This window comes from Siniperca chuatsi, linkage group LG10 (assembly GCF_020085105.1).
Source record: "Siniperca chuatsi isolate FFG_IHB_CAS linkage group LG10, ASM2008510v1, whole genome shotgun sequence".
Taxonomy (NCBI): Eukaryota; Metazoa; Chordata; class Actinopteri; order Centrarchiformes; family Sinipercidae; genus Siniperca; species Siniperca chuatsi.
In genome coordinates, this window is record NC_058051.1 from 12453192 (window position 1) to 12468210 (window position 15019).

Below are 15019 nucleotides of genomic sequence, written 5' to 3' on the forward strand. Positions count from 1 at the left end.
TGGGTCTGTATGATTTTTTTGGCAAGCTAATCCTTCCATTATCATTAGTGGTGGAATTCAAGGTGGCAAAGTGTAGAGTTCTGCCAACACTGAGAGACCCAAAGGATTTCTCTGTGTGCTAAGCTTGGGTTACAGAAAGATCTGGTTGCAAAAAGGCAGGCCTGTTCTATGAAGGCTTGCACTTCCTGGGCTTTTATTTTGACCCAGGTATCTGAACCAATGGCAAAGTGTTGGTCCTTGAACTCATTGAGATTAGTTCTGTTGCCTAAGGTGTCATCCTGTAGCAGGCATTTCCTTACGGCTACACTGCCTTAGTAGTTGGTGCACATGTAAAAAGTGAGGTATCATTGTAAGATACAAGTCCTTTTGGATGTGGTGTGGATGTGTATTGCCAGCCATGGAGCTAAAATAGTGGCTAAGTGCTTGATAGCATTGTATGTGACCTAGTTGATGCTGCTGCAGATGGTGCCTGTGTCAGGCCCCTTCCTTATGTACATATTTTAGGGATTCTATATAGGCATAGGGTGGCCTCTCAGGGGTAAACAGGGGTGATATTGGGACCAATCACTGGCTTTGTTCTTCTCCAGCTCTTGTATGCAGTCTATGACATTTTTATAGCTGTTGAGATCTTGACTCAGTGTTTCATAAGTATTTATATCACTGTTTGGTCACATTGGAGTGGTAGTCTAATGTGTTGAGGATGAGATTGTTGGGACCACTGGCACTCCACAGATTAATTTGTTCATTTGTGGGAGTTTAACTGAACCTTTTATTATGAGACCGCATGTTCTTTTGTTCTGTAAACAAAGGAAAAGCTAAATAACTAAATAACAGATTCATCTAGACTTCATACCTGTGAACTCCCCCCATGGAACCAGCTTCCAGCTACCATTGGTCAGTCTGACCTGTGACCTGTGATGTCACCAGGTCAATAAAAGAATCAGCGGCCATTGTTCTTTCTCTAGAGTGAATAATTTGCCAACCTCTATTATGTTGAACTCCAGATCCTTTAACCTACTGGCTTTTAATGGTAATTTTGGTTATAGTTATTAATGTAATTATTAATCGAATTCCAAATTAATAGTTTAGTGTATTTTATGAGACTGAATCAATTACTTGGCTATCATTTGTCTTCTTTAAGGAGAGTGGTGCCCCAAGGAACTTTATTAACTTGTACCTACACAATTTGGTGCCCCTACAACCATTGTAAATCCCAACAATATGTACACTGATCCTGTTGTTGTAGCCACACTTATGGGAGGGACTAAGACTATTTATTCAATGACACACACCTGAGTCAGCGTGATACTCTGTACCTGATGAAGAGCCAATTTGGGCTCGAAATGCTGTGCTTTTCTAAATTTAAGTGAATCTATACATGCAACCTGAGACAAACATGGTTGATTGACACACCCAATATACAGTTTGGCTGCGTATAAGGGGTAGACATAATAACAGAAACACCAGTGCAAAATAATGCAGTTGAATAAAATAGCCCCTCAATAAATACAGTGTTGATGTTTTAGATAAGGCTTTGTCAGAGGGGTATTGAGTCAAATCTTTTGTAACTTTTGAATTGGATTATATAGTAAGGAGTTCCTGATATTTTATCCAACTCCTGTGAATGGTAAATGATGAATTTATTATGTATTTTGCACTTGCAGTAAGAAAAAGATTTTCTGTCTAATCCAAAGGACACTTTTTGGATAAAGGTGTCCTGTGGAGTTTTCTTGGAAACAAACAAAAGTGATGTTTACATTCTGTGCTTTTCTCACCAAAACATTTTGTGTGTATCATTGGGGTCAAACAAACATGTTGAATGCATTTCTTTCCTCATAAAACATTTACAAAGCTGTTTTCTTTAATATTTTAAATCCTGCATTGTTCACATCCACGTTTGCATGCTAGCAGTCTTCTTTTCCCCTGCCTTTGAGGGCACATTGCGACTTTATGTGTTAGTGCCACCAACTGTTGATCAGCGAAACAGCGTGAAACCAGCAGCAGGAATGTGTATCTCATTGCCCACAATACAAACAAAACAGGGACCCACTTGTAAAATCATTGCTCCTTAGTGCTACTAGTGATTAAAAAATCCACAGAGTACTTTAATCTTTAACATTTGGGTTACACTGTGATTGCAGTACACCAAAGTATACATTTTACCTTGATCTCTTCATGGTAATGCAGAATAAAATTATGAAGTTCATCACAAGTATAGGCCAGAACTCTGGCAGGTTTTTGGTGTAAAAAAAAAAAAAGCAATTCATCGCGATCATGATGTCTTTGTTTGCCTAGCAAGAAAAGTAACATAACTTCAGTTTGCCTGTCAAGAAAAGTAACATAACTTCAGTTAAAACTATGTACATTAGTAACATTGAGGAAGCATAAGTCAACAGCTTCCTCAACTCTTTCTCACAATTGTAAGGCTACTTGGTCATTTATATATTTAAGCTGAAATAACTCAAATGTTTTTAAAGTGCACAGATAAAACATCTGGGAAGAACAACCAAAGATTATCTTTTCATACATAAGGCAAATGCCAGCAGTATGTTAACTGATGCAAAACCACTTCCCTCTCTTGCTGCTTTGGTACAGAAGAGAACACAAAATTATGCACAAACATGTGAAAGTCAGGCAAGATTTAACACAAACTGTCAACAGTTAACACAGAGAAATTAGCTGTTAAACAACAACTCTCCAGTCAAAGTGAAAGTTTCAAAAGTCTAATGAAATGTTTTTTTTATATTGAAAGAAAGTTTTTCTATGGAGATGAAGTAAACATGAAGTGCAGATGAGGTTGTAAGATCACATCAGGTCACAAGCAAATACACACAAATAAATTAACCCAACCAGGTATCTCTGGTTTATGCTAAAATGCTACATCCTCTTATAAATGAGCTCTGCATGACTTAAACTTTGGCCGCACAGGTAATTTGAAAGAAGATCATTTGCAATCACTCTGTGGATGACAACGATAGATGGCCAGGCCATGAGTTGGACTCTCACCAAAGTTTGAATCCAGACAACCCCCTGATGAAAGGGTGGAGCTACTCGTTCTGCTTGGTAGGAAGGGATGGGCCCTCATCTGCAGGAGAGATTGGTTATAGAGTGATGTTGTATAGTATAAGTAAGTATACATAAAATGTTTTATGGAAGCCACGCAAGGTGGGTAAACTACAATATGTTTTGGTGCAAAGCAGTCATTGCTATGAAATGTTTGTATTTTACTTCCAAGAGATCATTTGCTAATCAATAGTGTTGCCTGTAATATGACATTTTGTTTCCTTGTATGTTAAGATGAAGTTTGACTTTCTAGATGTAATGCTCTTTTCTTTGTCTCTTTCCATCTAACTCAATCTTGAATTACACACTACCAATGCAACATTTTTTAAACAGAATTTCAACTCCATGCTCAAACTGTCAATGGCAGCCTCTTTCTCTGCCTGACTGACCAATACAGTTGGACAATCTGATGGCCACCTTCCCACTTACATTCGGGATGCACTGATAACACTTTTTCAGTGCTGATACAACTGCTGACATTTTTTTTTTTTGACTATTTCTACTAAAGGAATAAAATTATGTGTAAATGGTGTCAACATTCACTTCACATTTGTTGTTTTGTAAGTAGTTGTAGTATAAAGTAGTCATATTTAATTACCAAATTTCCTGCACCACCGAGAGCATCCTAACATACTGCATCTTTGTGTGGTATCGCAGCTGCACAGCAGCTGATAGGAAGCCTTGTCAGCGGGTTGTCTCCAAAGCACAGATCACTGGGATACAGCTTCCAGCCCTGGAGGACATCTGTAAGGACTCCACACACCCATGCCATCGTCTTATTGAACTCCTTCCATCTGGCAGACGTTATAAGACCTTCTACGCCCACACCTCCAGACTGAGAAATAGCTTCTTCCCCAGAGCCATAACTGCTCTGAATCAGCCCACCAAGTATCCCCCATAAACTGTCTGACAACGGACTTCACATGCACTATGCCACCAAATAAGCTATACAGTTACACAGGGGTCTACTCTCCTTCATTTGCGTTACTGTCCGGATATTGTGTTCAGTATCTGCGTCTACAACACAATGACAGCTGCTGTAATTAATAACCTCAGCTTTCAGGGATTAATACATCCCTCCACATTTATGAAGACTCTATATCTAAATTCCTGTACTGTACTGGTTTTGTTGCTGCTTTGCACATCTGAGCTGTAGTGCACTATTTACCACTGCCGGACACTGTTTGTACTGTTTGTTACTTCATTGCTATTTCATCTTATTTATTGTTTTATTTTTACCCTATTTATTGTTTTTATAGCATCGAGTATGGAAGATGCAAACTTAATCTCATTGCACTTGTGCAATGACAATAAAGATATTCTATTCTATTATATTGATGTTGGGATACAATTTGAGCAAGACAGAATGTACAGAAGGACCTGAACCTGTCAGAGCAGATCACTATGGGGGAATTTAAGTTGATTTTAAAAGATGGAGAAAATAGTAGTCTTCGTCATTGTGATTGCTCCTAAATTGTAACTGAAAATCTTTTTAGAAAATTGTACCTGTTATGCATTATAACTGGATTGCATATTGCATATTAACTGGATATTGTGTTCACTCATTTGTGGTGTGTGACAGTTGTCTGTTTGTATAGTTTGTGTTTATTGTTGTAACAATGTTTATGTTGCTCTCTTGGCCAGGTCACTCTTGAAAAAGAGATTTTAATCTCAATGAATCCTGGTTAAATAAAGGATATATATGATGGGGTGAATTCAGATGGGGAGCTGCAGTACCTGTATCTGTCGGGTACACAAACATGAAACCAGTGCACAGAGGGACCAGACTGATATCCATGCAGAATACAGACATGGGGAGAGGGCCTGGAGAACAAAATTTAGTGTAGCTCTGTTTGAAAAAAACAGACTAAGTACTGATGTTGAAATTTAAATCTAACCAATGGTGACAGACTTGTGCTTATCCTGCCCCATTCCTCCTTTCAAATGAGGAATCAGTCGCTGCATGGACGTATTTTAACCTACAACTTGTTTTATACAGTTTTTAACACTCACGGGTCCTGACTTACAACTACCGCATGTCCACAGTCCTCACTGGCCAAATCCGGTCACCAGCTAAACGACTACTTGCTGCGTCAACTCTGACACGACCCCCACAGTCACGCTCACTAGCTCCACTCTGTGGCTTGGTGCTCCCAATGTCTTCCCTCACAAACAACTCCCTCAGTGCAACAGATACGCTCAGAGAACCCAAAGCCCAATGAAGGACCAAAAACTTCGACTAGACCTATCATAATTAGCAACAGAATCACTAAAGGTCATTCAAAGAAAGCTGTTAACTTCTCCGGTTTGCATTATGTCACATACTAATCCATACCTGTCACGCCCACTACATGTACAGCTAAACTATCTCTTCTCAACATCAGATCCCTCACAAACAAATCTTTTTTAGTAAATTATCTTATTTCTGTAGATAACCTTGATTTTATGCTTTTAACCGAAACCTGGCTGGACTAAGCCAGTAGTGCAGACATTCTAAGTGAATCAGCCCCTCAGAAATATACTTTTATTAGCACCACCAGGGACGACAGAAGAGGTGGGGGGATAGCAATCCTATTTAAAGACTCATATCAATGCAAGCAAGTGTCATTTTGGTGATTTTGATTTAATGTCCACCTCGCATTTTACTTGTAATTATTTATAGACCCCCAAAAGCACTTAGTACAATCTTTTATTGAGGAATTGAGCAAACTCTTATCTGCGATTTGCACAGACTTTGATTTTTTATTAATAGCTGCATCCACGTGGATAACCCAAAAGACAGTTATGCAAATGAATTTGAAGCACTGCTTGATACTTTTGGCCTATGTTAGCATGTGAAGGAGCCCACCCACTCTCAAGGACATACTCTGGACTTGATAAAGGTCTCCATACTTCAACACTAGTCAAGAACTTAGCTCTATCAGGTCACTTCTGGGTATTTTTTGATTTGTGTGTTACTTCCAATCTCAACAATGGCTGTAAAAAAGAGATACATAAGTGACCATACTGCTGCTCTTTTCAGACAAGCAATATCTACAATCTCAAGTGAAACTGTGAAATTATTACTCCAGGGTAATTAAGTAAATCCTAAATGTATATTTGAACAAAGTTCTGCACACAAACTTAACAAAATCTGAATCTGTACATCTGCACAAACACCCTGACACCCTGCACCCTAATTTTAATCTCAATAAAAAAATTTATATTACACAAGTATATTCATGGTGTGGCTGTAGACAGGGTCACAGTAAAGCAGTGACATTAGTGTTAAAGCAGCCTCAAAAAATGTTGAACAGTAGAGAAAACACACACATTCCATTCAATATTTTTATTGAATCACATTTGCTGTTATATAAATGCTGTACATGTAAATATCTAAATTAGTGCTGAGTTTAAAAGATTTCAACTTTATGTGGATTATCACTGCATGTCCTTAGGCTGTTAAATAGCATGTAACCTGATATGATTTTGAAGTGTATATTTAAAATGTAGTGTACATTAAATTTAACTGTAGTGTAAGTCTTAATCCATATTCCATTGTTTATGTTGATTACCATGTTCAGCATCTTACTGCAGCATGTTAGCATACTAACATATGCTAATTGGTACTAAACGCACACAGCTGAGGCTGGTGGGAATGTCATTAGTTTATTTAGTCATAAATAAAAGTATTGGACAAACTGAAATGTAGACCATATTAGCACCAGCGGTATTTAAAAAAGAAAAATTATTGAGATTTGGGATGACCTCAAACATTAGCCTAATAGCCTACCCTCTGCAAAGCAAAGTGTTTTTCTCTGGGAGGAAAAAATTCACAGTGCCCTGAAGATGAATAATACAGCAGTAGGTGTGAAGGTGTCTGCCCCCCGACCACTTAAATTAATTAAATCAAAAGCTAACAGAAGGAGTTTTACATAAAAACCTAAACAAAATTAACGCTGAAATAGCACAACAAAATAAGAGAATTAAATGTGGACTCGATCTCTGTCATCTAAAGCTGTACTAGTGAACAATTTAATGTCAGATTATCATATTGACTTATTTTGTCTTACTGAAACCTGGCTGGGTCATGAAGAATATGTTAACCTAAACGCATCCACTCCGCCCAGTCATATTAATACGCACATTCCTCGAGGCACTGGCCGAGGAGGTGGAGTTGCAGCCATCTTCCACTCTTCGAAGCCTAATAATCAACCCTAAACCTAAAAATTTGGTTCAGACATCCATGTCCACCTCAGGAAGAATGTTACTGGTGATGCATTACAACTTTCTATCTAGTGCCATCATCGGGTCAAAATTTCAATTTCAATTGCGCTTTATGTTTGGTGCTACTTAGCAAATGTTAACATGCTAACAGGCTAAACTAAGATGGTGACTATAGTAAACATCAGCATGTTTACTATAGTCATGCCCAGGCCCCGACCATGATCAGTTTAGCTCCACTGTCTGTGAATGGGATGTACTCCACCACCAGCAGATTGCATGCTGTACTTTCAATTGCAGACCATTCTGTCTCCTTACAGTAGATGCACTTGTAGGGATCCTCTGTTTTACATGAGAGACGGACAATTTCTTAATAAAGTTAACAATGTCAATGCTAAAGCACCTTAACGTTGCACATCAGTTAAAGCCAAAATGCAGTACCTTTGACTGTCTTTGGGTCGAAGGTAGCTGCCATTGCGGGACAATCATCCTCTTCCACCTATGGTATGCATTATGTGTGCAGCCCAACTTTCCCAAACTAGCAAGTCCTGTTCGTTGACAATAATAATCCAATTGATAATAATCCAAAAATATGTGATCTCTTAAAGTGACAATACAGACATTAACTAACACTTTAGTGTGAAAATTGAATACTTACTGAAACATAAACAAAACAGTTTCTTCAATATTTAGCACATTTTATCAAATTAAAAATGTGTCACTTGCCTGCTGTCTGATAGAAAAACATTTGGAGGGCCTAGTAATGAGTTGTGTTTAATGACAGGCCAAAATATGTTTAACATTCGCCAACTTCATTCATATAGATGGTGGTCAGCTCCAGTTCACCCCATCTTCATTGTTGGAAAAAATTGTTGGACATTTATTGCTGCTGACATATTATTTTACTGTTCTCACAGTTATACATTATGTTGAAGGGGTCCTGTGTATTCCTTTTCAAATAAATGCCCAACATCAGCTGTGTTTATTAAAGGCTAGGCAAATTTCATTCTATTCAGAAATGAAACAGTCACAGACTCACAGTTAAGCAATAAAAGCAATACCAGTTCTGTTAAGAATTTATTGTTGTCTCATTTTTCCACCAAACTGATAGAAAAGTATCGATAATGGTATCGATAAAGACTCGGAGCGTTGAGCAGTCTTGAAAATGGTATCAATATCAATAAAAACTAATGATCCCCATACCTACCTAAGATGAGGTTTTACTTCATGTCTGTTTTACATGAGAGACAATTTGTCAATAAAGTTAAGGTTAGCTAAAAAAATACTCTGTGTGTAAAGAGAAATAAAACTACTGAGGGAGCAGTGTTAGACATTTAATCTGTGATACTGTATATTCTTCTAAAATTAGCTTTTACTTCATTTCAGACTTGTTTTAGCTGTTTATAGTATTAACTACCCTAGAGGTAATTGTAACAAGACGAATAATATATTGCAGATTGACAGAGAATTGGTTCATTGTACTGGATGTAGACAACAGTGAATGTTTAAAACTATTTTACACAATTTATTGCATAGCTGTCTTGCATTCATTAAGCTACAGAATAATTGACAAGACAATTATTTAGCGGCACCAAACTCTTGTTTTGTGAATTATTTTTGTATTTTGTGAAATGTTGTTGTGTTTTGTGAAATGTATGTCTTTTCTAAAATGTTGTTTTCTTTTGTGAAATGTTGTATTTTCTCAAATGCCGTTGTGTTTTCTGAAATGTTTTTTTTTTGTGAAAAAATTGTTTTCTAAAATGTTTTGTTTTGTGAAATGCTGCGTTTTCTCAAATGTTGTTTTGTTTTGTGTAATGTCATTGTTTTGTGAAATGTTGTGTTTCGAGTGCTAGATACTAACTGCCTGGATGCTAGACACTTTCAGTTTCAGTTGTGATGGCAACTGCTAACTGCTATTACAAATTGCACCAGCCGTGTTGCTGCAGCTAAGATGACTTGTTGAATATCTGTATATACAGTAGCCTGGGCTATACAGTATAATGCTGGGGTTAGGAAAAAAAGGCTGGCCCTCACATGACCGGCCTACTGGGAAACTTCCCAATGGCCAGTCCGTGCCTGCCTTAAAGTCTAATCTGACATCTATAAGGAGCCAATGAAGGGAAACTAAAATTGGTGTGATAGGATCAAATGTTCTAGTTTTAATTAAGATTCTAGCTGCAGCATTCTGAACCATTTGAAGCATTTTAGTACTAGCATGGGGTAGAACTGACAACAAGATGTTACAACAATCAAGTCTAGATGAAACAAAAGCATTAATTAGGATCTCTGCATCAGCCAAGGACAGAAGAGATCTAATTTTAGCTATGTTGCATAGGTGAAAAAAGGCGCTCTTGGTGACTTATTTAATTTAATGTGCTGATCAGCAAAGATTCTTGGCTGTCGAATATTGAGAAATCACACAGATGTCAAGAGTTACTGTTTGATCCAAGTGGTGTCTATGTCGAGCAGGGCCAATGACCAGCATCTCAGTTTTATCAGAATTTAGGCGTAGGAATTTTTGTGACATCCAGTTTTTTACAGCTGACAAGCAGGCCTCTACAGATAAGATATAAAGAGAGAAAAGGAGAGGGCCCCGAACAAAGGCGTGAGGTACTCCGTATTTGACATCAGAAAATTTTGATGTAATATTATTATAGGATACACACTGTGCTCTTTCAGATAGGCAGGACTTTAACCACGTGAGAGCCACACCAAAGATGCCAAATTGATTTTCCTTTGGTCTAGGAGTATACTATGATCTATGGTGTCAAAAGCTGCACTGAGGTCCAGAATAGTAGTACTGATGTGAAATCCGAATCCACAGTAAGCAGAAGATCATTTACACTTTAAGCGCAGTTTCGGTGGAGTGACAGGCCCTGAAAGCAGACAGAAAAGGTTAAAAAAGATTGCTGTCGAAAGTTGCTTTTCATATTGTAATTTAATTGGAAAAAACAACTTACTGTACTTCTGCTTTTATGCACCAATGAATTTTGCTGTTGCTGATGAAGAAATTGACCAATGGGTGAAATTTATAAAAGCCAGTCTCCCTTGCATCAAATAAAATAAAATCAAGTTTATTTATAAAGCACATTTAAAAACAACCATAGTTGACCAAAGTGATGTATAATAAACTAACAAAGATAAAATAGAATAACATGAAATGGTAGTCAGTATAACAATACAATGCCATACTCAAATAAATAAATAAAGGAACAGGTGGACAATTTTAAACACAGAAGACTAAAAGTGAAGCATAAAACCTTATGGACATTCAAAAGCCTGGGAAAACACATGGGTCTTTAGTTTAGCCTTGAATGTGTCTACAGAGGGGGAACACTTAATTGCAAATGGTAAACAGTTCCAAAGCTTTGGCACAGCTAATGCGAACGCACGGTCACCCTTACCCCTTGGCCTTGAAAGGTGGGACAGCCAGGAGCAGCTGGTCTGAGGATCTGAGGGATTTGTGGTTGGAAAAGGGGCAGAGGAGCTCAGAGATGTACTGGGGTGCCAGGCTGTGTAAAGCTTTAAAAACAAATACCAGAACCTTAAACTCTGTCCTGTATTTGACCGGTAGCCAATGCAGGGACGCCAGAACAGGTGTAATGCTGTCCCTCTCCCTGGTACCAGTTAATAGTCTAGCAACCACATTCTGCACCAACTGCAAGTGAGACAAGGATGACTGGCTAATTCCCACATACAGAGCATTGAAATAGTCCAGCCGAGAGGAAATCAAGACATTCCAATCTTCAGATCATTAAAAGAGAGGAACAGTTTGAGTTTGGTGATGTTTCTTAACTGGAAAAAGCAACCTTTCACAATTGCTTGTCAAATTTTAAAGCTGGACCAAACAAGACCACTTCGGTCTTATTGTCAATTAATTGAAGGCAGTTTTTTTCCATCCAATATTTCACATCCTGGAGGCAGTCAGGTTTGGTATGACATAGGCAGTGGTATGACATATTGTATTTATGGAAGATCAAGCCTAATGGGAGCATGTGTAAGGCGAATAATATGGGGCCATGAGGTACTCTACATGTGATGAGAGCAGACGAGGAGAAGAGGTGTCCAGTTTGGACAAAAAAGAGCTGTCTGTTAGATAGAAGGCGGACCACTGTAGAGCATTACAGGGCTGTAGGGAGGAGGTGAAATAGCAGATCGAATTTGGTCAATTTTACTTGTGAAAAAGTTTAGGAATTCATCACACGTGACTGTGGTTGACACAGCGCAGGCAGTAGCAGCAGGATTAAGGACTGTATTTATTGTGTCAAATAATACTTTTGAAGAGTGGGAATTTCTGAAAATAATATCAACAAAATAATTTGCCCTCGCTGTATTGACAGTTTGCTGATAGTTAACAAGACAACTTCTCATCATGTCAAAAGAGACTTGAAGCCTGTCTTTTTTCCATTTTCTCTCTGCTTTCCTACATAATTCAAGAGCGTGAGTGTCATTGTTGAACCAGGGTTGAGTTTTTGTTTTAGGTTTTCTTAGTGTTGAGTCCAAGATGTCTACACAAGTTGAGGTGAACCAGGTGATTAACTCTTCTGTGCTCATACAGGAGGAGTGGGCCTCAATGTAGCGTGATAGACAGACATAGAAACTCTATAAGCGTCAGAGAATTTGCTAGCTGTAGAAGGGTTTAATGTACCAGTTTTAAACATCAGGACTTCAAAGCTAGAGTAATTATTACTCTGGGAGTGCATTCATGCAAGTTTCTGAAAATGACAGCTAAGCCACCCTCACGACCACTGGGCCGAGGGGAGCTATAAAAGTCATAGTCAGGGAGACATACTTCCAAGAGCTGGCTGTATTTACCAGGTTTCAGCCAGGTTTCTGTCAAAAATAAGAAGTCTAGGTGGATGAGATAAAATCATCCAGGTACAACATCTGAAGTCTTTGTCCAAAAGAGTGCAGTCCTAGGAACAGCTAAGATACTGCGCAGAACCCTCAAACTCCCAGGCCTCTGGTAGAGGACCCGAGCTTGAGGATGACACATTCCACTCCATGGGGTGAGAGGGGGGATGTATATATATATATATATATATATCACCCAAGACTGCAGAGCCCGACACACCAACCTGTGCACTGCCTGGATTGATTACAAGAAAGCATATGACTCAATGCCGCACACATGGATCACTGAATGCTTAGAGATGTACAACATCAACAGGACTCTAAGAGACTTCATTGCAAACTCGATGAGGCTGTGGAAAACCACCCTTGAGGCCAATGGCAAGCCACTTGCACAAGTATCCATCAAATGTGGCATATACCAAGGAGATGCTCTGTCCCCACTGCTATTCTGCATAGGTCTGAACCCCCTCAGCCAAATAATCAACAAGACTGGCTATGGATACCGACTCAAGAACGGGGCCACCATCAGTCACATCTTCTACATGAATGACATCAAGCTATACGCTAAGAGCGAGCGGGACATCGACTCACTGATCCACACCACCAGTATCTACAGCTCTGACATTGGGATGTCATTCGGGCTTGAGAAGTGCAGTCGAATGGTGACAAAGAGAGGGAAGGTAGTCCACACAGAAGGGGTCTCACTCCCAGAAGGAACAATAGCAGACATTGAGGATGGTTACAAGTACCTTGGAATACTACAGGCAAATGGCAACCTCGAAGAGGCAACAAGGAAGACGGCAACGGCCAAATACCTCCAACGAGTAAGGCAAGTCCTAAGAAGTCAGCTCAATGGTAAGAACAAGGCCCAGGCAATAAACAGCTACGCCCTGCCATAGATCAGATACCCTGCGGGAATAATAAGGTGGCCAAAGGAAGAGATACAGACCACAGATGTTAAGACACGTGGAACATAACTGAAGTGGCTGATATCAAGAAGTACTACCAATGGCTAGAGCGGGCTGGATTAAAGGACAGCACAGAGGCACTCATCATGGCTGCACAGGAGCAGGCCCTGAGCACCAGAGCAATAGAGGCCCAGATCTACCACACCAGACAAGACCCAAGGTGTAGGCTGTGCAAAGAGGCCCCTGAGACAATCCAGCACATAACTGCAGGGTGTAAGATGCTGGCAGGAAAAGCATTCATGGAGCGCCATAACCAAGTAGCTGGCATAGTGTACAGGAACATCTGCACTGAGTATGGACTGGAAACCCCGAGGTCAAAGTGGGAAACACCCCCAAAGGTGGTAGAGAATGACCGAGCCAAGATCCTGTGGGACTTCCAGATTCAGACTGACAGAATGGTACTGGCGAACCAGCCAGACATCGTGGTGGTGGACAAACAGCAGAGGAAAGCCGTTGTGGTTGACGTGGCAATACCAAGTGATGGCAACATCAGGAAAAAGGAACATGAGCAACTAGAGAAGTACCAAGGGCTCAGAGAAGAGCTGGAGAAGGCCTGGAAGGTGAAGGCGACAGTGGTGCCCGTGGTCATCGGCGCACTTGGGGCAGTGACCCCCAAACTGGAGGAGTGGCTACAGCAGATCCCTGGAAGAACACCAGACATCTCGGTCCAGAAGAGTGCAGTACTAGGAACAGCAAAGATACTGCGCAGAACCCTCAAGCTCCCAGGCCTCTGGTAGAGGACCCGAGCTCGAAGGATGAGACCACCCGCGGAGGGTGAAGGACAAAGTTTTATTTTTTTATGTATATTTATAATTTATTGCACAGGATAATAAATAAATGTGATTAAAAATTATTTTCACCCATTTATTATATTTAAAATATGATTACACAAATGTGTTTTTCCATCCCCTTAAACTCCCCAGTGTACTCTCAATTCAGTATTTACAACTTTCAAGCCTTTGAAAAACACTAATATTTTCTAAAAACTACAATTTCCTCGAGGCCCACCATGCAGCTTGATACAAATTAGCACCACAGTTGTAGTTCTTCTGGTTTTCAAAGTAGTGTTGTAAATAGGGTTGTAAAAACATACATCTACTAAATGTATCAAATATCTAGTACAGCCGAACTTGTAATTACACTGCATCTAGATGTAAATGTTGGTTTATTTAAGAAATTTTAGCCCAAACAGGAGTCGAACGTCCATGACTGACACCGAAAACAGCCAATGGGAAGAGAAAAAAGTTTCCCCCTGGATCAGGGAGCATTTCATGCCAAAAACACCTATGTAAAAACCTATGTGGCACACTATGTCTGGCTGATTATGACTGTAAATTCATTGTACAATAAGTACTTTATTAAGTAATTTAAACATTTTCCACAAGACCAGGTTTAGCAGGGAGCTAGATTCCTCTTGCAGGGGTGGCTAAGGAACATGGGTAATGTAGCCTAGCCTTCCGCTATCCAAAACTGACAAAAAAACGTTATTTCTCAGAATCGAAGGAGAAATAATTTAAACTGATGCCAAAAGGGCCAGTATAAGATAAATAAGGATTTTTTGAACTGTGAATCATGCAAAGCTACTCTAGTGGAGTCCCAGAATAAAAATATAGAGTTGGAAATAAGCATAATAGGTCCCCTTTGAGGACTCATCACTTATCATCACTTTATACTTGACAATGGAAACTTAATGGAGACTTAATATGTCTGCAAATGCTAGCATATGTCAGGGCTGAGTAGCCTTCATTTATTACTCCAAGATATGGGTTTGATATAAATTAACTTAAATTAAACTCAATATAAAAATGTCCCCCATGGAGAATCTGGCGTAAAACTATAACACCAGAGGTTACATATATGTTCACTCACAGGCTTTGTTTGAGTACAGTTTTAGCGATAGCTCTACCTAATAAAGCTAAGTATTGACATTT

At 39.3% G+C, this 15019-nt stretch overlaps 1 long non-coding RNA gene across 1 annotated transcript; it reads left to right on the forward strand.

The window, feature by feature from the left end:
- The first annotated feature begins 2969 nt into the window (after positions 1 to 2969).
- Positions 2970 to 6054, forward strand: LOC122882771. The gene is made up of 2 exons (XR_006379455.1): positions 2970 to 3063; positions 3721 to 6054. It is a non-coding gene; the product is annotated as an uncharacterized LOC122882771 (long non-coding RNA).
- Positions 6055 to 15019: the final 8965 nt, after the last annotated feature.